The sequence below is a fragment of the Pantherophis guttatus genome, chromosome 5 (assembly GCF_059756535.1).
Source record: "Pantherophis guttatus breed Tessera chromosome 5, ASM5975653v1, whole genome shotgun sequence".
In the NCBI taxonomy this organism is placed as follows: Eukaryota; Metazoa; Chordata; class Lepidosauria; order Squamata; family Colubridae; genus Pantherophis; species Pantherophis guttatus.
This window is the reverse complement of record NC_142067.1, coordinates 117978720-118005324: the sequence shown is the minus strand read 5'-3', so window position 1 is coordinate 118005324 and position 26605 is coordinate 117978720. Positions and strand designations below refer to the sequence as shown.

Below are 26605 nucleotides of genomic sequence, written 5' to 3'. Positions count from 1 at the left end.
CAGAGAGAGTACTTAACGACCAGATGACTGCAAAGAAATATGATCCTTCCATCCCTTCCCACCATCCTGCCAGAACCGATGAGAAGTGAAATGTCTTCAAGGAAACACCCAGAAAGTTCAGTTGCCTTTTGAAAAAGCACCTTTGGGACAACCGTGTCCTGGATGACTGAGAATCTCCACAGACACTTTGCTCTGAGACAAAAGTGAAGATGGGTGACAAAAGACAGAAAGCTTATTCTCCGAAGAATGAATACAAATCACAATACGGTTTTCACCGACTCTTCTTAACACTCTCACACTTTTTCCTCAGCACAGTTCTCTTTAATGACACCGATTCCTGAAACATATGGATAGGTGACATGCAGTGGTGGGTTCCAAATTTTTTTAACAACCGGTTCTCTGCTGGGTGGGTGTGGCTGGGTGGGCGTGACTGGGGGGGGTTCATGTGACTGAGTGGGCACGGCCAACTCTACATCACTTGTGTGGGTGGTACCTGTATGGGACAGGCATGGTTGGGGAGGGAATCTAGGGGTCTCCGGTGGGAGGGGGCGGGAGGAAAGAAAGATCCAACCTGTTTGTGTGTGTGTATGTGAGTGTGTGAATGAGAGAGAGAGAGAGAGAGAGAGAGGGAGAGAGAGAGAGAGAGAGAGAGAGAGAGAGAGGGAGGGAGAGGGAGGGAGAGGGAGAGAGAGAGAGAGAGAGAGAGAGAGAGAGAGAGAGAGAGAGAGAGAGAGAGAGAGAGAGGGAGGGAGGGAGGGAGGGAGGGAGAGAGAGACTGTGCCAAGCTAGACTGGGAAAGCTGGCTACAAGAGGAAGAGAAGCTGGCTAAGCTGTTTTTTGGGTATTTTTCAGGTCGTTCTCAGGCCTTCTTTGGGGCTGTTTTCAGGCCATTTTTCGGGCTGTTTTCAGGCCATTTTTCAGGCTGATTTTGGCCTGAAAAATGGCCTGAAAAACAGCCTGTTTTGTGGGCATTTTCCAGGCCGTTTTCAGGCCATTTTTGGGCCGTTTTCAGGCTGATTTTCAGGCTGATTTTGGCTGGAAAAATGGCCTGAAAAAATGGGTGGGGACGGGGCCAGGTGGTGGTCCAATTTGCTGGTTCTCCGAACCGTGCAGAATTAGAACTACTGGTTCGGGCGAACCGGTCTGAACCAGCAGCATCCCACCTCTGGTGACACACACCACCTCACTTCATAAACCCTGTCCTGGGTCACTATAGGTAGTCCTCAGCTTATGACCCCAATGGAACCCAAAGTTTCTGTTCTCTAAGCGAGACAGCTATTCAGTGAATTTTGCCCCATCTTACAACTTTTCTTGCCACAGTTGTTAAACAAAACACTGCCGTTGTTCAGTCAATAATACGGTGCTGCATTGAATCTGGCTTCCCCATGGACTTTGCTTGTCCAAAGGTCGCAAACGGGGATCATATGACCTCTGGGACCCTGCAACCATCATAAATATGAAACCGTTCCCCAGACTCCAAGTTTTGATCATGTGAGCAGGGGGATGCTGCAATGGTTGTAAGTGTGGAAAATGATCATAAATCATTTTTTTCCATGCAATGGTTGTAAGTGTGGAAAATGGTCATAAATAATTTTTTTCATGCCACCGTAACTTCAAAACAGTCACTAAACAAACAGTTGAAAGTCAAGGACTATCTGTAATCTTCTCCAAATTCCTGGCACCTTCGGAGATAAATTTACTCAGCGCAGGGATGAATCCTACACTTGTTCCATTTCTCTGAAGCCTTTAGGACAGGGGTGTCAAACTCAATTTCATTGAGGGCCGCATCAGGATTGTGTCTGTCTTTGAAGGGCCAGGGTGGGGCGTGGCCGGGGTGGGCATGGCCAGGGTGGGTGTGGCCAGCTCAATGTCACTCATGCCGGGGGGGCACCTGTGGGGTCCAAGTGCTAAGGCAGGACTTCCCTGAGACACTTCCTCACTCTCATTAATAATCTCCTCCGAGAGGAAGAAAAGGGAGGGGAAAGAGGAGTAGGAGAGAAGGTTAGAAGGGGGGAAGAAGAGAGGAGTGAGGGAAGGGAAGTGGAAGTAGGAAAGAGAAGGAGAGAAAGAACGAAGAAAGTAGGAGGAGATAAAGGAAGGAAGAGAAGGGGAGGAGAAGAAAGGTTGTGGCAAAATAAAGAAGGATAAATGGCAAAAGAGCAGACCTGAATAATTAAAAATGAAAGTTAAAAGATAAGATGAATGAAAAATGGCGGATAAATGACTGTACATGTAAATATGTTTGAGAAACAAAAATAAAAACATTTTTGAAAAAAATAATAATCTCCTCCCTCCCTCCCTCCTCTTCTTTTTCCTTCTCTCTTCCTTCTCCTTTCTTCTTCCTTCTCCTCTTCCCTTATTTTTCCTTCTTTGCTCTTTTCCCATCTTCCCTTCTTTTTTTGTCTTTCCTCTTTCCCTTTCTCCTTTCTTGTCCCTTCTTGCATGCCCAAATGCAAAAGGGGAAACATTTCTCCTTTTGTTTTTAGTTTGTTTTGCTAGCCCTCTGCCAGCGAAAATGCCCCCCTGCCCCCGAGCTCTGTTTTCACTGGCAGAGGCACTGCAGGCTGGTCCTTTTCTGTTTCCAAGCTGTCCCCATGGGCCTTGAGTTTATCACCCCTGCTTTAGGAGAATTACAGATCTTTGTGTCCACGCTTCTGTTCTTCTCTGTAAAATAATAATTAGACTCTAGCCTTCCCCAATTTGGGCCTTGCACATGAATTTGGACTGCGATTCCAGATGATGGGCACCCAATTAAAGACGGAGGGTGTGTTCCATGGCCATTTTAATTAAGTGCAATAATTACAGCTAATCGTTTCAAGCTGAAGATTTCCATTCTTCCACTAGATGGAGAAAAAACCCTTCAGAAGACGGGAAAATTCCAATCAGCCGCTTGCTGAACAAGCTTCCCTCCCTCTTTTAACTGACGGCAGGCATTTCTTTTCCTGCCAAAGGCTTCTTTCTTTGTTTGCCTGGTGAAATCACCTGGATTTCACAGACTTTGGTCCCTGCAGGTGATACAAACAATGGCCTTACTGCTTTAAAACCTGCCGTGTGTCTGTCTGAAGAGGAAAACAAATCTTAATATGTTGTGTGGTTTCTTTTCTTGTCTGGCCAAGATGATAAATAAAATATAATAAGGTCAGTTGGTTTTGGAGGAACGAACAAATATGGCGCGTTTCCTACATGATTTTGGTTTCATCGCCAAGCAATTTATTTTTGCTCGCACTTAGCGACACATAAAACTTTACCCAAAACTGAATCTTCAGTGCAGAAATTCCCATACTTGGTAATGCAAAAAGTGCTTTGGGGGGCCACATTTACTATGGTACCAGAAAACAAATTATTTAATTTGAATTACTGTCAAAGAATAATTCTCCCATCGTGTCAGATCCAAATCTGATACGAATACAGAGAATGTTAAGAAGTGTGGGAAGCCCTGCCCCTCCTAGAAGAATGAAATATTTTGAGGAATATTTAAAAAAGGCAGAATGCTATATTTCCCTAAATGAGAAATGGAGAAACATTTTTTTTTAGAGGCAGGAAGCAGACTCTCTCTTTCTTAATAGATCTCCACCCCCCCCCCCAGCAGATATTTTGTGCCCATTAAGAAAGACTGGGCCAGCCTATCTACAGAACAAAAGACCTTCAGCTCCAGAGTGATGGGATTAAGAAGAACAGAACATGACCCTTCAGGACATAATAGGATTAACCCACTACTATTTAGCAGAAGACACAGAGCCAGTGGTGGGATTCAGCCAGTTCGCACCACTTCGGGAGAACCGGTTGTTAACTTTCTGAGCAGTTTGGCAAACTGGTTGTTGGAAGAAATCATTAGGGCAGAGAACCGGTTGTTAAATTACTTGAATCCCGCAGAGCTCACTACATTACACAATCTCCTAAGGGTATTTCAGTCATTGCAGCATCACAGAGCAGTCCAAACTTCAACCAAACCTTGGAGCTCAGACAAACACCTAGGATTTCCATTTCCTCTTTTGCCTATAAAGCCAGCTATGACCCCTACATAACCCTTACATGACTCCATGGGAATCTGGCAACAGCCAATAGAATACATGTTCTTGCACAGGAACAGGAAGCTCAAGTGCAAAGCCCAAAGAAGGTATAAAACCTCCCACTCTCAACTCCATTTTCTCAGCTGCCCAGAACCATAAACCCCTGTGGTTCTGCTTCATCAATAAACCATCTTTCCAATCAGCCTCCATGTTTCCAACGTCTTTCTCCCAGCTTGGAATGGAACCAGATGGATATTTCTTCCAACAGAAGAGAAATGCAGAGTTCAAGGCACGAAGATCACCTGGCCACCATCTTTGCTAATAAAACGAAGCACAAACTCTGAAATAAAGTTTCTGCTGATATACGTGTAAGGATATAAAAACAGATTTTTGCCCTACAAAAAATCCAGATGACCACTAGATAGAAAGAAAAAGGAAGTTATTTCCTATATCTGCAACCTCGCGGTCTCAGGATTTTTTCACAACTGGTAGCCCAAGGAAGCAATTTTAAATTTAAGCCCAGAGATGATTGTAGGTTAGTCCAAAATTTGTTTTAGTATCTGACTTTTAAGCATTTCGGCCAAGCTGGAACAGTAAGTAAACCTGGATGTAACTACATAAAGACAGCCCAACAGCAACAGGGAAGAGCTCTGACATCTTATAGCAACCTGACTGGCTCTATTGACATTTCATTATTAGGTAATCTATGATTCCACAGAGAAATCAAATGTACTTACATCTATTATTTGTAGTACTAGAGGAGAAAAAAATGCTAAAAGGAAATTTATCACTGCAATAAGATCTTGGGCATTATATTCACGGAGCGTGATGTTCCCAGATTTTGACCTATGGAGTAATCTACACATCTGGTACAAATTTACAGTGATATATGTATCAAAACTGCATAGGTTTGAAAAAAAAGAATAGCCAGCTCTTTGGGCACAGTCTCGTATAACGAGTGTTATAAATTCTCCAAAGTAGGACTAGGCAATTTATTACGATTTCTGGTTTGCCTCCAAGATCATGGAATCGCATAACCCCCAAAGCTTGAGGCACATCATTCATCTTTTCACCTGGATTCCTGCAGGGAGAGCAGGAATGGAAAATCGCCTGGTTGAGTAATCTCCTCTCCTGCAGTGCAGCAAGAACAGAAAGACAAATCGAAGGCTACACAGCCAATCCTGACAAAATCAGGGTGTCCCCCCCCCCCAGCCAAGACCCTTCCTTCAAGAAGATCAGAGTCGCTCCTGCTTCAATCTCATGGGGAAGCAATTTCAGTAATCTCCCCAGGTTTCATCGTATTTAAATACATATGATATGCAGGATGTTCACACATCCAGGGGACAAGTGTTTTTGCAGTTGTTTTTATGGTTTGATTGTACACCATGCAGAGTCACGTTTCATTTATTTATTTATTTATTTTATTTATTTTTGATTTTATTTATTTTTGATTTTTGATTTTTATACCGCCCTTCTCCAACAGGACTCAGGGCGGTGAACAGCCGAGATAAAACATAACATATAAAAGTTAAAAAACAGATTAAAAGACATTAAATAATTTCCGCCCACAATTTAAAACAACCCAGTTAAAACCAATTCCAAATTAAAACTGAAAGGATGGGATCAAGCCATCCATCATGAAATGGATGGCTATATAATAAGATAGATAGATAGATAGATAGATAGATAGATAGATAGATAGATAGATAGATAGATAGATAGATAGATAGATAGATAGATAGATAGATAGGCAAGCAGGCAGGCAGGCAGGCAGGCAGGCAGACAGACAGACAGACAGATAGATAGGCAGGCAGGCAGGCAGGTAGGCAGAAAAGACAGACAGATGATAGATAGATAGATAGATAGATAGATAGATAGATAGATAGATAGATAGATAGATAGATAGATAGATAGATAGATAGGCAGGCAGGCAGGCAGGCAGGCAGGCAGGCAGGCAGACAGACAGATGATAGAGAGATGGATGGATGGATGGATGGATGGATAAATAACAAGGTGATAGATAGATAGATTATAGTAGTGGCCAAAATTGTGGAAACCTTTTGGAAAAGAGTATTTTTGAGGTTTGATGGCTAATAACACCACTTTTTGGTTTGGAGTTTCAAGATAATCATATTCCATTGCTGGAATGGCCTGGAATAGCCCAGACCTTAACCCAATTGAAAATCTATGGAGCCGACTAAAGAACTTGTTAGTCAGAAGCGACCCAGCAATAAAACCCAGTTAATAGAAGCCATCATTCAATCTTGGTTTCACATTTGAACAGCTGCAGGACTAAAAGACTTGGTTCACTCCTTGGGAAGACGTTGTGAGGCCGTAATTCATGCTAAAGGTTACCCAATGAAGGATTAACTGACATGGTGATCATTTTTGTATATCTCATTTTTTCTACGGTGATGATGTTTGCATATCTCGTTTTTTCTACCGGTTTCACTTTTCTTCTTTATACTGTAACTGCTATTCTAATAGCAAATCCTTCATAAAAATTATTGCATTACATTCTTGATTAAATTATCTTTCCATTGATATATAATGTTATGCGACTAATAATAAAAAAAGTTATTAGCTAGTTTTAGAAAACACTTTTCCCAAAAGGTTTCCACAATTTTGGCCACTATCGTAGATAGGATAGATGAAAAAAAATGATAGAGATAGAGAGATAGAGAGATAGAGAGATAGATAGATAGATAGATAGAAAGATAGATAGATAGATACATATACATATAGTGGTGTGGCCTACTGATGAAAGCAAACGAGCTGGAAATAGATCTATATAGGTCTCCCACCTAGCAGGAAGAGCTTGCTGGCTGCTAGAAAAGAAAAAAGCCCAGAATCGAGTTGATGCGATTCTACTGAGCTGGGGCTGCAGAAAAACCTTGGTTACGTAGGGAAAACCTGGCTAGAGGAAAAACACACATAAACCCTACGAAGAAGTAAGAAAATATATACATATAGATATATACATATAGATATATAGACATATAGATATAGATATCTGTCTTCTTAAGTTTTCGCGGGTGTGTCTATGCAAAAAATTAAAATCTCGGGTGTTTTCCTGCGTTCTGTTAAATAAATTAGTTAAAATGTTTAAAATTCTGGTTAAAATCCTAGCTTAAAATCTTCTAAAAATCCTTACAGAGCACTCTGCAAGGTCCTTTTTTTTTTTTTTTTTTTTTTTTTAATTTGATTTATATGCCGCCCTTCTCCGAAGACTCAGGGCGGCTTACAGTGTGCTCAGCAATAAATAAACCTTTAAAACCTTAGTTCTGTAAGGAGTTTTAGAAGATTTTAAGCTAGGATTTTAACCAGAATTTTAAACATTTTAACTAATTTATTTAACATGACGTGGGAAAACACCCGAGATTTTAATTTTTTGCATAGATATAGATATCGATATATAGATAATTAGCCAAACACTTATTGACTGGAGGTGACAATGGAAAGGAAAAATAGTCTCATGTGGCTCTTCAAGTCAATTCAGAGAGGTATGTCAATGGATACCCTGTGTGTTGTGTCTCCTTTGATAATTAAAAGTATATTTACTGAACAATGCCAGGATTTTGAGTTAACTAGCTTGCACTTCAACATGACAGAAATAACTCACCCTTTTATTTCTCAACCCCAGAAAAAAAATAAACAGGGAAGAAGAACCTATTATCGACCTGGCTTTTTCTCCAAGAACAATCACTATCTTGATTTAATTTTAAGCCATCTTTAAGGGCTCTTAATGCCTTGATTCCCTTCTTAGTGGTCTCCTAGGGAAAGCGTCTTCAGTCTCATTTGGAGAAGCATTGAAAGCTAGAGAATTGGACAACTCACTCATCTGAGTGTGTCTGGTTGCCATTATTATTATTATTAAAGGCAATGAAGCCAATTGCTGAATTTAAGGGCAGAGGTGTTATTCTTTTCATACTGGCACATTGTATGTTGGGTGACTTTATTTATGAAATGAAACAAGAATCAGATGCTGGTAGAGTTTGCTCATTCAACCTTCTTTATAGATCAGTAGGACCCATTGTGAAACTTTAATTTCATTTAATGAGAACAAATATATATAAAAAAAAGGCCAGAAAAGGCAAAAAGAGCCAAATCATTTGCAGAAAACTGTATGGATCCATGCCTTGGATGTGATTTTGCTTTGAATTTCATCCAAGGAGTTGGTAGGATCCCAGGGAAAGAGAGAGTAGAGTAGAGTAGAATTTGAATAGAATAGAATGAATAGAGTAGAGTAGAGTAGAATAAAATTTGAATAGAATAGAATGAGTAGAGTAGAGTAGAGTAGAGTAGAGTAGAGTAGAGTAGAGTAGAGTAGAGTAGAGTAGAGTAGAGTAGAAGAGAAGAAAATTCTTTATTGGCCAAATGTGCAGCTGACCGATAGGGAACTCAGCAGTTTTCTGAGTTGGGGTCAAGAAAAGGGAAAAAGGAGAGACCAAGAAAAGACACGATAACAGGTTGTATGACATCTGTATGTGCTATTCCCTATCCATTTATTGAGAATATTTCTACGTTGCCCAACTCAAAGGCAAGCCTAAATAAAAATAAAGGAAGCTTTTTTGAATCCTCAACTCTATGAAGCCAAGTCCATCTGCATCGAAGATACTACTTGATATTTAATGCTTTGGAAACTATCCAGCAACGGGGAAAAAAAAAACTCTGAAGACTACTAACAAAAAAGAACCTTTGCAATTGTTCATTTACTATTTCAAGTCCGAAAGGACTGTGCTTGAGTCATAAATCCTCCCCCGTTAAATCCTCACCAACCAGTGTATCTATAATTTCCAGGCTACAAGATGGCACTTATGAAATCTTGCATTTTTAGTGTGGCATGGTGACTCCCGAAGCTGAAAGGCAGGAAAATGAGGCTAATTGGTAGCGTTAGAGGATTCCTATTGGGTTATTGGCTTCGTTCTTGACGGTAGGTGGCAATGCAGCCTCAAATTTCTCCAGCTATAATCCTGTCTTTGCCCTTTGTTCTCTCTTTCTTCAAAAGGTAATTCAGCTACATTTCTCTTGGTCTCCTCAAGAGGAAAGACACACCAAGGAAAGGTGTGGGAGAAATAAATTACAGCAGGTAAGATTCTTGGCTAATAGACATCTAGTTATCAAGGTACTAAATTGACAAGATTTTTCAGTGATTATGAAAACAATGAAGAATAAAAGGAAAAAGGAGTCCTTCCTTCCTTCTTTCCTTCCACCCTCCCTCCCTCCCTCCTTTCTTTTTCCTTCCTTCCTTCCCTCCCTCCTTTCTTTTCCCTTCCCTTCCCTTCCCTTCCCTCCCTCCCTCTTTCCTTCCTTCCTTCTGTCATCTTGCCTAGTCTTCTGCAGAAAACAATCTTTGTTTCCAGACATAAAATTCTGTATTACAGAGGGAAGTCAAAGAAATCTCAATCCTAGACAAAAATCAGCAACAAGGAGTTATGATTTACTAATGTCTTAATTACTAATAATGTAGGTTAATTAAAAGCCGACTGCACATTGAGCAGATGCACAGGGAAAAAATAGGACGAGTATCGTGCTCAAAAAAGATTTTAAAAGTGTGAAAGGTAATACAAATAGAAAAACAGAGAATAAAAGCTATCCAAAGAATTGACTCCCAATCTGCTTTACAGTAATTTCAAACTTTTTGTCACTCTTTGACGTTCCATCATAACTTCCTTCTTCCCATATTCAACCCTTTCTTAATCAGGAAATCTATAAATTGCCAGTTTATTTCATTCCATTTTCAGAAAAAAAGAAGTCCATAAGTGGTTTCCAATCTTTAAGAAAAGTACCTGTTGCATTGTCCTCAATCAAACAAGTCACTATTGCCATTTCTGCAAATTCCACCATCTTTACAATCCATTCCTCCATTGTGGGTATTTCAGTATTTTTCTATCTTTGTGCATAATCTCACTCCGTTTGTAGGGCCGAAAACCCAAGGCAGCCAGGATTTAATTTAACTTTTTGTGTTTGGTTTTTTTTTAAAAAGGGCTAATGAATTGGAAGGATGCTCGTTGCTGAATGGACAGGTTCTCTATTTCTGCATAGATGAAGGATCAGATTTAGAATTCTGCTCTAAAATGTTACAAGTGTAGACAACATGGACAATAAAAATGCTGCCGTGCTTTCCTAAGGCAGGGGGCTAAGACGCTGAACTTGTCGATCAGAAAGGTCGGCAGTTCGGCGGTTCGAATCCCTAGTATAGGTTTCCTGCCTGAGCAGGGCGTTGGACTAAATCAGAGGTCTTCAAACTTGGCAACTTTAAGACTTGTGGACTTCAACTCCCAGAATTCTCCAGCCAGCATAGCTTCCTGGAGAATTCTGGCTGGAGAATTCTGGGAGTTGAAGTCCACAAGTCTTAAAGCTGCCAAGTTTGAAGACCTCTGGACTAGATGACCTCCAAGTTCCCTTCCAACTCTGTTACTGTTAAATAGCCCCTTAGTACTCAAGAGTTGGATGCTGTTCTTTTCTTACTAAGAGTAAAAATGACTCCTTGCCGACAGTCTCTCCTTTATTAGAACTCTTCCCACACAACTTGAGGTCCATGCTCAGAAACATCTTGACAAATGGATTGTGTTTGTCGTCCTTATTAGCTCAAAGCTTTTCTACATTTCTCAGGCATTCTAAGACAAGGCTCAGAGGAATAAAACTTCCTTGATCTACTACATCCAGGAAGCAGGCACTTTTTTTTTTTTAAAGACATTAAGCTTGTACAATGTTTACAAGAAAAAGAAGTAGCTACAGCAGGAGGAAGAAGCCAAGAATCTAAGACGAAAGAAACCGTTCCTTGCAAAGCGAACCAAATCAAACGCAAATATTTGAGCTGTGGGATGAATTCTCCATATGTTTTGCTGGATGCCTGTTTGGATTTTGAAGCAACAGTGGGTGGGGAACCCATGAAAATTGCTGACTACGAATAAAAAAAAAAAGTCAGTGATTAAAGCTGAGCTAACAGTTCTTATAGAATGGATTTTTCAGAGAGGGTGGTTGAACTTTTCCCCCCTCTCTAAAGGAGGAAAAGTCCTCCTCCTCCTCCACCACCTCCTCCTCCTCCTCCTCCTCCTCCTCCTCCTGCCTTGTCATGGCACATACTGTACAACAATACTATACTTGGACCAGAGGTGAAATCCAGCAGGTTCTGACAGATTCTGGGGAACCGGTAGCGGAAAATTTGAGTAGTTCGGAGAACTGGCAAATACCACCTCTGGCTGGCCCCAGAATGGCGTGGGAATGGAGATTTTCCAATATCCTTCCCCCAGAAGTGGGGAGGGAATGGGGAATTTTGCAGTATCCTTCCCCTGCCACGCCCACCAAGCCACACCCACAGAACCGGTAGTAAAAAAAATTGGATTTCACCACTGGCTTGGACCTTATGGAAAGTCCAAAAATGTCTGCAACAAAAAAGCAGCAACCAGCAAACACACCATCTCCATCTGATAGTTTATGGGCAATTCCCATCTTTAAAAACAGGAAAAAAATGGAGGTTCTTTTAATCCTCTGGGCAAACATTAGCCACAGTTTTGGTGCCTGAAGACTGGGAGAACTTCATAAGGCCATTTTCATTACACTGTAAGAAAACCCACCATCATTACACTGGAAGTTTTCAAGAAGAAATTGGATAACCATTTGTCTGAAATGCTATAGGGCTGTGATGGTGAACCTATGGCATGCGTGCCACAGGTGGCATGCGGAGCCATATTGGTGGGCACGCGAGTGTTGCCCTAACTCAGCTCCAGCGCACATGCACGCACCAGCCAACTGATTTTCAGGCCTTCCGGTCCCACCGGAAGTCGGGAAACTGGCTGTTTCCGGCCTCCGGAAGGCCTCCGGAGGGGATGGGGAAGGCTGTTTTTGCCCTCCCCAGGCTCCTAGAAAGCCTCTGGAGCCTGGGGAGGGGGTAAAACAGGCCTACCATGCCCACTGTGCAGTCACGTGCCAAAAGCAGGGGGAAGTGTGGGGGGGTCACGTGCGCATGCGCGGGAGGACGGGGCGCATTGAATTATGGATGTGGGCACCCGCACCCGCAACCCCCCACGCTCCCCCCGCTTTTGGCACGTGACGGCAAAAAGGTTAGCCATCACTGGCCTAGACATTGACAGCGATAGCAATAGTACTTAGACTTATATATCACTTCATAATGCTTTACAACCCTCTCTAAGCGGTTTACAGAATCAGCATATCTTCCCCCAACAATCTGGGTCCTCATTTTACCAACCTCAGAAGGATGGAAGGCTGAGTCAATCTTGAGCCAGTGAAGATCGATCTCCTGGCAGTTGGCAGAATTAGCCTGCAATACTGCATTCTAACCACTGCGCCACCACGGCTCTTGATATTTGAAGATAGATCTTTTTAACATTTATATTTTACTGTGTTTACTAATCTAGGTGAAATGTTAATATATATTGCTAGTCCATGTATGCTATGCCATATGCTGAATAAAATTCTACAAGCAGGATTTTCAAAAATAGGTACCCACCTTAAGCAAATGCAGACTATAATGTCATGCCACAGTGTAATTACAGAGTATTTCCTGAATACTGCACATCCTTACACTGTCAGTTGTTCCTTCACAAAGTACAAGGATGTCCTGGGGCCAAAACACTATGTTAGAGATGGCATGATGAGAACAAGACAAAAACATGCCATCTAACCTCAATTCTTTGTAGCCCGAAAGACAAGCAGGCCAGTTTTCATATCTCTCCAGCTACATCTGGTTCAAAACGGTGGCTTCCTAATAAAGTGTTTCCCCAAAAATAAGACCCGGTCATGTATATTTTGGAGCTCCAAAATAAGCACTAGGGCTTATTTTCGAGGAAATAAGATTTCAGAGTGATCAGCCCAGCTGTGTGTCCCACTCCCATCACATGCACAAGAGGTGGCAAGCATGTGGGGACCAATGGCATCCTGTCAGTCCCCTGGGTGGTGCACTCCCCCCCGCCTCTGCCTTTGCCTGATGCTTGGACAGGTAATCAACTCACCTGTGCTGCGTGGGCTGCGGCTGCTGCTGGATACTGTTGGCCCACATGCACTCACCGCCTCCTGTGCTGGCCATGCCCACCCTCTTTCACTAGGGCGTATTTTTGGGTTAGGGCTTATATTAGGCACAGCTTAAAAATCAGGGTCGACTTGGAAACCACTTCTGGACTTTGTGCTTGAGGCGGAAAAGGATGAAACTTTGACCTTGGTTTTACAGATTAGATATATTTGTTGTTACAGAAATGGCTAGTTTCTGTTATTATGAAAAAGTAAAAAGTTGAGGGTAAATCTTAATACCTTATTTTACTGCACCAAAGGAGTCGGAAGTCAATGCCTTTTTTTTCTTTTCCCCTTCCTTTCCCCCACTATTCCCTTCCCTTTTTCTTTTCCTAATTTCCCTAATATTTGCTTTTGTATTCTTTCTGCATGTTATATTATAAACTAATAAAAACTATATAACAACAAAAAAATATCTAGGGGTAGGTCCTATTTTCAGGTAAACACGGTATGAGCCGGACAACCAATCAATTATCTTTCATTTCCTCCATTGATGTAATCTAAACTTTGTTACTACCGGTTCTGTGGGCGTGGCTTGGTGGGGGGGTTTTAATGTGACTGGGTGGGCATGGCCAATTTTTTTTTAACTTTTAAAACCATTTTTTCTACAACCTCTTCAGCGAAGAGGTTGTAAAAACATGCTTTCAAAAGGCTCTGACGATCCCAGCTGAGTTACCTGATTGCTGCTCAGGCAACTCAGCTGGGATCATCAGAGCTTGGATCGTCAGAGGCATTTAAAAGAAAAAAAGCCTCTGAAGATCGCGCGGCTCAGCTGGGCATGGGGGGGGCAGGGATTTTTGCTACCGGTTCTCCGAACCACCCACCTCCATCACTACCGGATCGGGCGATCCGGTCTAAACCGGGAGCATTTCACTCCTGGTTTCCTCCCATACCTTGGAAACCATTGCTCTCTCTTGCTTACATAGCTACTCAGAAAGAGAGAAGGAAGAAAGGCAAAAAAAAACCTCAAGTGATCGTGAAGTTAAAGTACCTTGGATTTGTAATGAAAATGGGCCATCTCTATAATGAGATAATTCTATTATCGCTGTATTTAAGCAATTTGATCCTTAATGTCCACGACCTTTGGTGATTTGAGGCATGTACAATCCTAAAAAGCATTCAGGAATATTTCTTTCTGCTCTGCCGCCTTATAGCAGCCTTTTCTGCCTCATTGGAACTAGTTACGGTTTATTGGTCATGTTTACACCCCACCCATCCTCAACTGTTATTGTATTTATTTCTCACAGCCCTAAATCACCCAATATTCCACACTTCTTTTGGGAGTGTACAGATCGATTTAAAGGAAGGATAAACAAGATCATTCCATAAAGCAGCACAGAATAAAACGAAACGAAAACGTACACCGCAAACAATAAAACTGTGCATTTGGAAATAAAAATAATACCAGCAGAAAAGACAAATCTCTATAAACACTAACAGAATTCCAGATCTGGGAAAATATAAATATTTCTTTTCGGTGTCAATAAAAGATCAAGTAGATGCAGAAAACAAGACTTCCTACAGAGGCCATCCTGTTAATATGTCATCAGTCAAAAAAAAAAAAAAGATACCTTCAGATACTCAACGCAAGTTCTCAGTTCGTGCTCTTTCAAAGCTGTTGAGTTAGGGGAGACGTTACTGACTTTTCAGAACAATGACATTCAATTTTCATAACTAGCTACAGCAATCAATTATGCAACTGCCATTGCAACCGGATTCTAGCAACCCATTTGTGTGAAAGGCATTCCATACTTTCTAATGCTTGGCAGTGATGACGGGAGCCAAGGGTGGGATTCAGAAATTTTAGCAACCGGTTCTCTGCCTGGTTGCTGGGTGGGCATGGCCATGGTGGGTGTGGTCTACGCGGCCTCCTGCACCACGGGGAAGGGTGTTTTGCCCTTCCCAGGCTCCAGAGGCTTTCTTCGAGCCTCTGGGAGGGTAAAAACAGCCTCCCCCGGGCTCCGGAGGCCCTCCAGAGGCTGGAAATGGGTCCATTTCTGGACTTTCGTAACTTCCAATAGGCCTGTTTTTCACCCTCCCGAAGCCTCCATACTGGCCCTGCACTTACCTGGCATCCAAAACGGGTTGCATGAAGATTCCTGGGAGGAGCGAGGCAGGGTGGGCGGGGTCAGCCAGTTCTTGCAACAACTGGTTCGGCGAACCAAATTAAAACTAACATCCGGTTCACCCGAACCGGTCTGAACTGGCTGAATCCCATCCCTGATGGGAGCTTAAGAGATCATGTCCTATGATATCTTGCGAATAATGGAACACCTGTTATCTTGAGGTTCTATAAACTGCCTTTGCTTACATGGAAAGAACCTGGTTCGAGGGAATTGATGTCTTTGAGAGACATCAACGTGTATTTCACCTCTCTTTTATCTGCTAATACAGGGCAATGGACAGTCACTTGTCTGACTTTAAACATTTTATTAGGTGATAGAATAAATTACAAGAATACAGGAGCAACTAGGAGGACATAGTGGGGAGGAGAAGGGGAAAGAAAAGTGAGGGGGGGAGAGAGAAAAGAAAAAAACTGCTGACTTCCAACTCCCTCTGTTGAAGTAGAATAAAGCATTAACATCGAACCTCAACTTTTTACTTTTCCATAACAGTGTAAACTAGCTCTTCCTATAACGACAAATCAATCCAATCAGTAAAACCCAAAATCAATGTTTCATCTTTTTTCCACCTCAAGCACAAAGTCCAGAAGTGGTTTCCATGTATGAACAAAAGTACTTATGTTCTTTTCTTTGATCAAAATTTATCCATCTCTGCCAACTCCATCAACTTCTTCAGCCGTTCGTCCATGGTGGAAATCAAAATGCCCTTCTATTTTTGCCTGAAATGGTATTGGGTCTCATGCTTGAGTAGAGGAGGGGGTGTTGGACTAGAAAATATCTAAGATCTTTTCCAACTCTGTTATTTTGTTCTTTCCGATATTATGGTCCTTAAGTTTCTGTCTCAGAGATCACATATAAAGAAGAAAAATGGACACCAAATGCAAGGGATTATACTTGCTCCAGACAGAGTAACTACATTACGGAGACATGATTAGTCATTGATGATTTTAAAAAATCCAGTGGATTTTTTGTACCTTTTCGTATCCCATTAGCTGATGCCTCGGTCTATTGAGTAACAATTTATCAGAAAACCGGCAATGTATAATGAATTATTGACACTTCCAAGGAAACCAAAAGATGATTTGGTTGCAGAAACAAGATTGACAACGAAGAAAGCCCTTCAAAAATTGTTTCACAGTATAGTTTTAACTCAAAAATATATTTATATGCATACGTTCATGATATAATAACATGAAATTGCATTACAGTGTGAAATATCACTTTGGGGGAAAATGTATATACATGGAGAAAACCGCACAAAAATGCATTAGGATAAACGAACATGAAAACACAGCGAAACATTTCTATGATTTTTTTAAAAAAAGAAATTGCTTGTATTGCAGAAATGAGTTAGAATGAACTTAGGGTTATCAAAAGCAGAAAGTGGGTAAAATTAAACCTGATGGAATTTTCTATCAATCTCTTTGTTCCTGTTGATTCAATATTCCCTTTGACTTGCTTTGTAGCAACTTTTTATAAGGTGCCATCTTTCCAGTTCCTTTAACTAGCTCTTTGTCATCAGCAATAAGCTTTCCCTCCCTGCCCTTAGCTAAAAATCACCTAATGAATTTCTGTAGTGGTGAATTTTAACTGGGAACTTCTTAGCCACTCATCCACAGCAGCCTTCATTAGGAAAGTAGTGGTAGACTTCTTAGGCATGGGATTTCAGGGGAACTATAGAAGCAAGAGATGGTAACTTATTCATGAGTCTCTTCTAAAATAAACATCACAACTAAATGGCAATTCAGCTGCTCAGGCTTTTACCACAAACAATAGAGCTAAGAGATTAAGACTATGCTGGTCTACTCACCAGACTATTTTACTTGGAGATAGCAAAGATAAGTTGTTTGGATTGATATTCTTCTTGGTTTAGTTTTTACTTCTGACTCTAGTGGAGGGGTCCTCAACCCCCGGTCTGTAGGGGGTCTGTAACATACCAGAAACTGGGCCACGCAAACAAGCAAAGCCCCATCCATGGGGTGCAAGCAACACACAATACTACACCCTCTCCAGTCCATGGAAAAAACTCTCCATGGAACCGGTCCCTCGTACTCAAAAGACAGGGGGCTGCTGCTCTAGTGGACTCCCAGAATGAGTTTACAAATGTTCACAAACAAAAGAAAACTACAAGGAGGAGGAGGAGGAGGAGGAGGAGGAGGAGGAGGAGGAGGAGGAAAAAGAAAGGGAAAGGAAGAGAGGGGAGGGAAGGAAATGGAAGAAACAAGAAAGGGAAAGGGAAAGGGAAAGGGAAAGAGGAAAGGAAAGGAAAGGAAAGGAAAGGAAAGGAAAGGAAAGGAAAGGAAAGGAAAGGAAAGGAAAGGAAAGGAAAGGAAAGGAAGATAGAAGAAGGGAAGGGAAGAAATAAAAAAGGGAAGGAAAAGAGAAAGGGCAAGGAAAGGAAGAGAGAAGAAGGGAAGGGAAGAAACAGGAAAGGGAAGGAAAAGAGAAAGGAAAGGGAAAGGAAAAGGAAAGGAAGATAGAAGAAGGGAAGGGAAGAAACGAGAAAGGGAAGGAAAAGAGAAAGGGAAAGGGAAAGGGAAAGGGAAGGAAAGGAAAGGAAAGGAAAGGAAAGGAAAGGAAAGGAAAGGAAAGGAAAGGAAAGGAAAGGGAAGGGAAGGGAAGGGAAGGGAAGGGAAGGGAAGGGAAGGGAAGGGAAGGGAAGGGAAGGGAAGGGAAGGGAAGGGAAGGGAAGGAAAGGAAAGGAAAGGAAAGGAAAGGAAAGGAAAGGAAAGGAAAGGAAAGGAAAGGCCAGATATTATTTTGCATAACAAAAGGGATAGAAGAATTCAGAGTCAAATATGGATGTCAGAAAATCTTTGGGGCAAAGCTTTCAACCCACCTTCCATACATTTTTGTTCATCCCAAGAAAAAGATGTAGAATTCCATGACCATTACTTGCCCTGGTTTAGAATAATTTCTGGCAAACTCTTTTCTTTCTTTCTTTCTTTTTTAAGATTTGCCTTGGCCAACTGCCCTTTCCAATCCTACTGTCCTGACTCATCCCACAACTGTTCTTTATAGCCTCATCTGTCGCACTTCGCTGCTTTTAATAACTGCTTTAATATTTCCCCTCAAAAATTGTATCTCATTATATATCGCTATTGTCTTCCCAACACAAGCTACTTGATACTGATTAACCCTCTGGGATTAATATTTTGCAGCAACTACTTTTAAATGCCTTTTCGAATTAAAACAGAGGCGGTTTATAAAAAGGTTGCCGGGAAGGAAGCGCAGATTGTGAATGCCTGCAGTTCCTTGGCTGGTTGTCTCTTGACGAGCGAAGGCAGCTTCATCCATTTAGAATAGAATAGAATAGAATAGAATAGAATAGAATAGAATAGAATAGAATAGAATAGAATAGAATAGAATAGAATAGAATAGAATAGAATAGAATAGAATAGAATAGAATAGAATTCTTTATTGGCCAAGTGTGATTGGACACACAAGGAATTTGTCTTAGTGAAGATGCTCTTAGTGTACATAAAAGAAAAGATACGTTCATCAAGAATCATAAGGTACAACACTTAATGATAGTCATAGGGTACAAATAAGCAATCAGGAAACAATATCAATATAAATCGTAAGGATACCAGCAACAAGGTTACAGTCATACAGTCATAAGTGGGAGGAGATGGGCGATGGGAACGATGAGAAGATGAGAACATGAATAGTAGTGCAGACTTAGTAAATAGTGACAGTGTTGAGGGAATTATTTGTTTAGCAGAGTGATGGCATTCGGGAAAAAACTGTTTTTTTGTGTAGTTGTTCTGGTGTGCAGTGCTCTATAGCGTTGTTTTGAGGGTAGGAGTTGAAACAATTTATGTCCAGGATGCAAGGAGTCTGTAAATATTTTCACAGCCTTCTTTTTGACTTGTGCAGTATACAGGTCCTCAATGGAAGGCAGCAATTGTTTTTTCTGCAGTTCTAACTATCCTCTGAAGTCTGTGTCTATCTTATTGGGTTGCAGAACCAAACCAGACAGTTATGGAGATGCAGATGACAGACTCAATAATTCCTCTGTAGAACTGTATCAGCATTGATGAGCAATGAAGCTGCAGCAAAAGTCTTCTACTGAATAGCTTGGACATTGGGAACAGTGGCAGCCCAACATTCAGCCTAATGTACAATAGTGAAAAGTAATATTTTCCCCCATTTGCATCACTGAGACTGGTCTAGCAAGCTGTTTCAGAACTCAAGTAAGCTCTTCCTTCCATTATGTTCCAGCTGAAAGCCTCCTCACCATCTGAGGTTCTGTGGATTAGATATTCAGAGAATAAATCTCTCCTAACGTTCCGTACAAACCTACTCAACTTACTGCTGTTGAAGTCTCAATCTGGTTGGAGCTGATGGAATGAATTTCAGTTGTTGATACAACAGTGTGATAAAACTTTGGAAAGATTGGGCCAATCAGTTACTTGCTCCATCCTTGCCAAACTTCAAACATTGGCCTCTTGATGAGTTAATGAAAGTATAAATATTCAGAAATGCAGATCAACTCATTTAATCAGCCACAGAGGTTCATGACGGTTGCAAAATCTTTTCTTGCAATATGCTAAGAGTAGGCATTATATATTCATGTTTTTTTTTAATGGTTAAATTCTATAGGCTCACTAATTTTTCCACTCTAAGTATCATATAGCTCTCCCATGTTATTTGAATCGGACCTGGTGGTTGTGTCTGCATTAGGCTCTCATGATTGGTTATACTATTAAGTTGTCAACAAATGAGTTGCACGCTCTTGAATTACATTACCGTGTTCTTCCTAGGCTAGTAATCAAGAAGTCGTCTGACATTCCAAATGATACACTATTTCATACGCATACCAAACAGTAGGTATATTCAGAAATACGCCTTCCAAATGTTTGGAAGTTCAAGGTTCCTGTAGATAACGGATTTATGATGAAATCTCTTATCTTCTAATCCAGAGGTCTCCAAACTTGACAACTTTAAGACAGTGGTGAAATCCAAATTTTTTTTACTACCAGTTCTGTGGGCGTGTCTTGGTGGGCGTGGTGTGTCTTGATGGGCGTGTCTTGGTGGGCATGGCAGGTGAAGGATATTGCAAAATCTCCATTCCCTCCCAACTCCAGGGAAAGGATATTGCAAAATCCCCATTCCCTCCCCACTCTGGAGCCAGTCAGAAGTGGTATTTGCCAGTTCTCCGAACTATTCAAAAATTTCTGCTACCGGTTCTCCGAACTGCTCAAAATTTCCGCTACTGGTTCTCCAGAATCTGTTAGAACCTGCTGGATTTCACCCCTGCTTTAAGACTTGTGGACTTCAACTCCCAGAGTTCCTCAGCCAGCCATGTTTACCAAGACCCAATGACTTAAAAGTTGGCATGAAAATTCAAGTCTTAGTATACCTTTTCTCTCCCCAATATCTAACGAACACAATGAGGACTCCAAAAGTAGCATATTTTGAGGGTCTCCAAAGTCAAGAAATGTCTTTTTCTACATGCTCATTTGAACTCAAGATCTAGAATCTATTGATGGAGGTACTGATACATCTACTAATGACTGTTCAACAGGCTGATTTTACAATTTAGGGTGGTTTTAGCAGAGAAGATTCATTTTTGGTATTTCTTACTTAATATAATCTAAATTGCTGATATTTTTCTAAGTTTCAAAAAGACAAAGAAAACCTTTATAATTAACATACTTGTTCCTCTAGCAAAATAATAGACATTTCTTCTAGCTATCATTTCCTTATTGTTGTTATTGTGGATATTCTTGTTCTGCCCCAGCTACGGACCCCAAAGAACGCAGCACACACAAAGTCTGTACAAACCTTCGTTTCCTAAATTAAATCAGTCTTTTTCAAATAAAGGCTGTTAATTAACTTTCTTAACAGCCTACAAGAATCCAAAGAATAAATAATCGTAATCTTACTATGGTTGGCAGAAAGCCCAGAAGCAATTTGCAGAGAACTAAGATCAAGGCACGAAGGAGAGTGAACGAAGTTGTTCCCTGCAAATTGCCTCAGTCGTTGTCCTTCCTTAAATAGGCTAAGGGAGTGGCCAATTAGCCCCAAGCTTTACTCTTGAGGAGACCTCCTCCTGAGGAGCCACTCCTGCCTTTTGGCAGCTCTGCGCACCCGTGCATCGAGAAGAGGCTCCTCCTCTTCTTCCTCTTCACTTATAGGAGCTTCTGGAGGTTCTGGAGGCCCTGGCTGAATCCCCACCTCTGGCACCACATCTTCTCCAGCCTCCTCTTTGTCTGACTCGAGTGCCAGCTGCACAGGCTGCTGGCGCAGCACCACACCAGCCTCCTCGCTGTCAGAATCAGCTTCTAGCTGCACAGGCCGCTGACGGGCCACAATTCTTTACAAGTTACTGTCTGGTGTTTTCCCTCCCACAAACCAACATTTTCAGATAATGTTGACATATCCCCGATTCACTCTTTAGCTTAGAAATGGAAATTCACGATCCTTTAATAAACTACTTCCAAGCATCGAATAATTCCTTATTTTTTTCCCCATTTGCCTTTCTCTTTCACATATGCTTGAAACATTGAAAATCCTACTTTGTCCTCACCAACTGTTGCTGTTGTTATAATATCAACCAATTTGGTACTCGGTTTTGATACAATATTTAATGATGGGTTTTTATATACATGCATGCAAAGAGAACGTGTAGGAAAGTTTCTTGATACTAATTGCCAAGTCTGATCAGAGGCAGATACATTCAACATATGTTCCCAATTATTTTCTTGAGTTGTTACTCGATGAATTTCCTTGTGATAGTACCAACAGATCTACCTCCAACTGCCTCTACTCTCACAATTAAAAAAACAACAACAACACAACGGAACTCCAAATGGTGTTTCTAATTGCGAGATTTCAACGCGACTCTCCAAAATGTTAATACGATGCTCTGTAGAAGCCCAAGATGGATGTTAAGGCAAAGATAGGTAGTCCTTGACTTACGGATGTTTGTTTAGTAACTGTTCAAAGTTACAACGGCACCAAAAAAAGTGAGCTATGACCGTTTTTCACACATATGACCATTGCAGCATTAAGATAGTCATGTGATAGAAACTGAGACACTTGGCAACTAGCTCATATTTATGATGGTTGCAATGTTCCGGGGTCCTGTGATCCCCTTTTGCGCCTTCTGACAAGTAAAGCTAATGGGGAAACCAGGTTCACTTAACAACTGTGTCAAGAAAGGTCTTAAAGTGGGGCAAAAACTCACTTAACAACTGCCTTGCTTAGCCACAGAAATTTTGGGTCAATTGTGGTCATACGTTGAGGAGTTTCTGTACAGAAACTGCTTATTCTTAACAAAGTCATTCAATTCTGGATTCCTATCATAAAAAGTTATTGATTAAAGCATATATAACAATTTAGTTTATAAGAATGCTCAATATGGTTACACAAGAATAAGAGAATGATTAGGAAGATTGAATTCAAAAGTAAAGATTATTGTCGATACAGAAGTTGTAAAATATTATATAATGTTGTTATTTATGTTTTGTATTTTACTGTTTTGGTGTATCTGTATGTTCTTTTTTTTCTTTTTCTTTTTTCTTTTTCTATTATGTTTTTGGTTTTAAAAATGTAAAATATTCAATAAAAAATTTTTTTTTTTAAAAAAGTTATTGTTTAATGTCAATAAAAAATTATCTAATAATCCCAGGTATCAACCCGCAGTATTTCCTTCTCTGTTTTAAAATGCTATTTGTATCTTACTTCCAACTCTTTTCTCAAAGATACTTTTTCAAGAGGCAACCGGACCTTCTGTTTTTTCTTTGAAGACGTTTCGCTTCTCATCCGAGAAGCTTCTTCAGCTCTGACTGGATGGTGGGGAAATGCAAATGACCAGCTGTCTGCAAGGAGTATAAATCTTTCTGTTCCCTACCATCCAGTCAGAGCCGAAGAAGCTTCTCGAATGAGAAGCGAAACGTCTTCAAAGAAAAACCAGAAAATCCAATTGTCTCCTGAAAAATCATCTTTGGGAAACCTTGACCCGGATGACTAAGAATCTCCACAGACATCTTGAACTCTTTTGTCAGGGAGCATTAAATATTTTTTTTAAAATTATTTATTATTGATTTGATTTTGAAGGTTGCCTCCTAAACAAAGGTTTAGCTTCTTTCTTTCTTTCTTTCTTTCTTTCTTTCTTTCTTTCTTTCTTTCTTTCTTTCTTTCTTTCTTTCTTTCTTTCTTTCTTTCTTTCTTTCTTTCTTTCTCTTTTTTCTTTTTTCCTTCCTTCCTTCCTTCCTTCCTTCCTTCCTTCCTTCCTTCCTTCCTTCCTTCCTTTCTTTCTTGTAGCTTGGAAACTGGAAATCAAATCTCCAGCTACTTTCAGAAACAGACATCTTCTCCATTTTTGGAAAATCAATGTACCCTGCGGATAGTAGCAAATATCTGTAGCTCGGGTGTAAGATGAAAATGGAGCTTCGTTCTCCAAGCTTGTGGGTTGGTTTCAGCGGTGGGTTCCAATTTTTTTTACTACTGGTTCTGTGGGTGTGGCTTGGTGGGTGTGGCATGGCTTGGTGGGCGTGACTTGCTGGGCGTGGCAAGGGACGGATACTGTAAAATCTCCATCCCCTCCCCAATCCAGCGGAAGGTTACTGCAAAATACCCATTTCCTCCCGATCAGCTGGGACTTGGGAGGCAGAGAATAGATGGGGGTGGGGCCAGTCAGAATTTTTACTACCGGTTCTCCGAACTACTCAAAATTTCCGCTACCAATTCTCCAGAACTGGTCAGAACCTGCTGAAACCCATCTCTGGTTGGTTTCTGCATGTTTCGTTACCAGGCTAGGTAAAATCTACAGCAGAATTCAGGGGATGTCTGTGTTTGTGTTCTTCTCCTTAGAGAGGGCTGTAAAGCACTGTGAAGGGGTGTATAAGTGCTATTGCTGTAAGGGCTTCTTCTGTTTATAAGGGCTTCCAACATATAGCCTTTATAAGGAGAACACTGACACTGACATCCCTAAAATTCTGCTGAAGATGCTACCTAGCCTGGTAATGAAACGTTCAGAAACCAACTCACAAGCTCGGAGAATGAACCTCCACCCTCATCCTACACCCGAGCTATAGATATTTGCCACTATCAGCAGGATGCATTGATTTTCCAAAAGTGGAGGAGATGTCTGCTTCTGAAATACCTAGATTGAATAGTCAAGAAGCAGTTATAGATAGATATAAAGATCCCAGAGAGGAATGTGGGAGGCAAATTTTTAAAAAAGCATAGCAACTAAAGTATTGAAGCGGTCAAGAGACGATGGATAGATGATTTCTTATCTTTGTCATTGTTTTGATTTGCTTTTCCTTTTCTCTTTCTCTCTCTCTCTTTTTCCTTTGTTTTAAGATAAATGGCAGGATTAGAAGTTAGGTAGGCTAGAAAGAAAATGTTTTTCAGTAAAAGGTGACATGATTAAAAGTTGGAATAAGTGATAGAAATAAGAGAAGGGGGAATGTTAGTGTAGACATTGTTATATAATAAAATAAAAGTAACAATAAGAGAAAAGAAAAAGAAAAAGAAAAAAAGGTTTTGAAACTTATATTTTGAAGAATGTCTTATTGAGGTATTAAGAGATTTTAAAAGGCTTAACCCAAAATAATAATTTTTTTTTTCAAAAAGATATGCTTTAAAGAAAGTTTTAAAATGTTTAATTTAGAATTTTAAAAGGGGAGGCTGATGAATAATTTTTAAAAGAGGAGTTAAAGAGTGTGAGGGAGTTTTGAATCTTGTAGTAAGTTAGTATATTTTAGCTTATACCCTGTTTTTGCTCTGGGAAGTCGGGGGTGGGGGGTGAGGAGGGGGGGTTGAAGGTTGTGTGGGGATAAAATTGTTGTCTAATTTTTAATAAAATTAAAAGATAGATAAATGTATTAATAGAGAAGTAAGAAATGTGGGGGAAATGTTATAATAAAGGAAATGATAATGTTAAGATATGATAAATATTGGAGGAGTAAAAAGAAGACACAAAAGATGTATTTAGAAGATATATGGAATGACTGACTATGTATTGTTTGCTTGTTTGTTTATAAAAGAAAAGAAAACTTTTTAAATTAAAAAAAAAGAAAACATGGAATAACTGAACAATGATAGACTGCAATTTATTATAATGGTGTATCATTCTTAGAAATACATAAGTTGATTGAATGTAATAACTATGACTAATTTTACTAGCTTTATTTGTATTAGAATGTATGACACTCAGGTGCCACACTGTTCCTGCATTGATATGACAAGTTTGTAAAAAAATAAAAGAAAGAAAGAAAGAAAGAAATAATAAGTAAAGAAACCAACCCACAAGCTCAGAGAACGAGCCTCCACCCTCATAAAATACCCTATTTATACTCAACTTTGGCAGGAGGCATCCTGGTTGAAAACCAACCAAAACATCTCTAATTCACAAAGATTTCCCCGAGTTGTGATTTATTATTCTTGAGTGCTGTCCATGAAAATTGATGACTGCCAGACCCCATTAACTGCCTAATTAAGAATGCTGCCTTTTGTCTCTTGCATCTTTTATTCTATGCATGTGCATACTGTACATAAACGTTAGAAAAACACGAATACTGTTATGATAGATGGAGACAGACGCTGTTCCTCTTGACTTGCATTTTCCTTTCCACCTACGGACTTGCAACTAGTTTGCTCACAGCTCTTACTCTCTTTGTTTTTATCTCTTTCCCTCGTTCGTGCGTGCATACTGATAGCAAAACACACACACACACACAAAATACTCATGGGTGCAAGTAGCGCATAACTAAAGATACCACAATAAACGTTTAAAACTCCCACCAGCTGTGGAGGACAGTTTAAAATGAAAACCATTTTAGCGTAACAGCAACAAAGGTACTCCATATGCAGCCATGTGGACATGGACTTTTTGTCAGCCATGTTTCACTGCAACTGGAAATGACCATATATAGGAGTTTGCAGCCAAACAACCAGACATGGCATCACGCCCGCAAACCAGGATGAACCACAACGCGGACATGTTGGGCTGAAATGAATTGTCTTCTAGTGCAGAACTAATTTTCATAATGTGATTTGATGGTCGCTCCTCTCCAAAATCCTTTTCTATCTGCAATGGGGGAGATGGTTTGGTTCCACCTCCTTAAAATTCTATCTTTGGGCAGCTCCATAAGTCCTCCTTCCAGGGCTGCTGAGGGTCGGCTGCAGCTGATCTGCTCTATCCTCTGCAGATTTCCTTCCCCATGGGTGGAGAAAGGGAGGGAGAGGTGAGCTCCTGATGCCAGCAAGCCCCTCTGCCTGCTGAACTGGGTCATGCACGCCCAGCCTACTTCCTGCGGTCTTGCTGGGTGAACAATCACCTGTTGGTTTTGGCACCGGCTCAAAGAGGCCCCACATGGAAATGGCAGAATTTGCTTGAAAGGAGAGCAGCCTGGACTCCAGTTAACCCTCTGGGGCGGGTTGGGGGGTGGGGGAGGTAGAGTGCAAGACCAGATGAGCCCCTGC

The 26605-nt window shown here is 40.7% G+C and overlaps 1 protein-coding gene across 1 annotated transcript in view; it reads right to left on the bottom strand.

Moving 5' to 3' along the window:
- KLF12 (KLF transcription factor 12) overlaps window positions 1-26605 on the bottom strand; it is a 262112-nt gene that overhangs the window by 47848 nt on the left and 187659 nt on the right. The gene's annotated exons all lie outside the window — the stretch shown is intronic.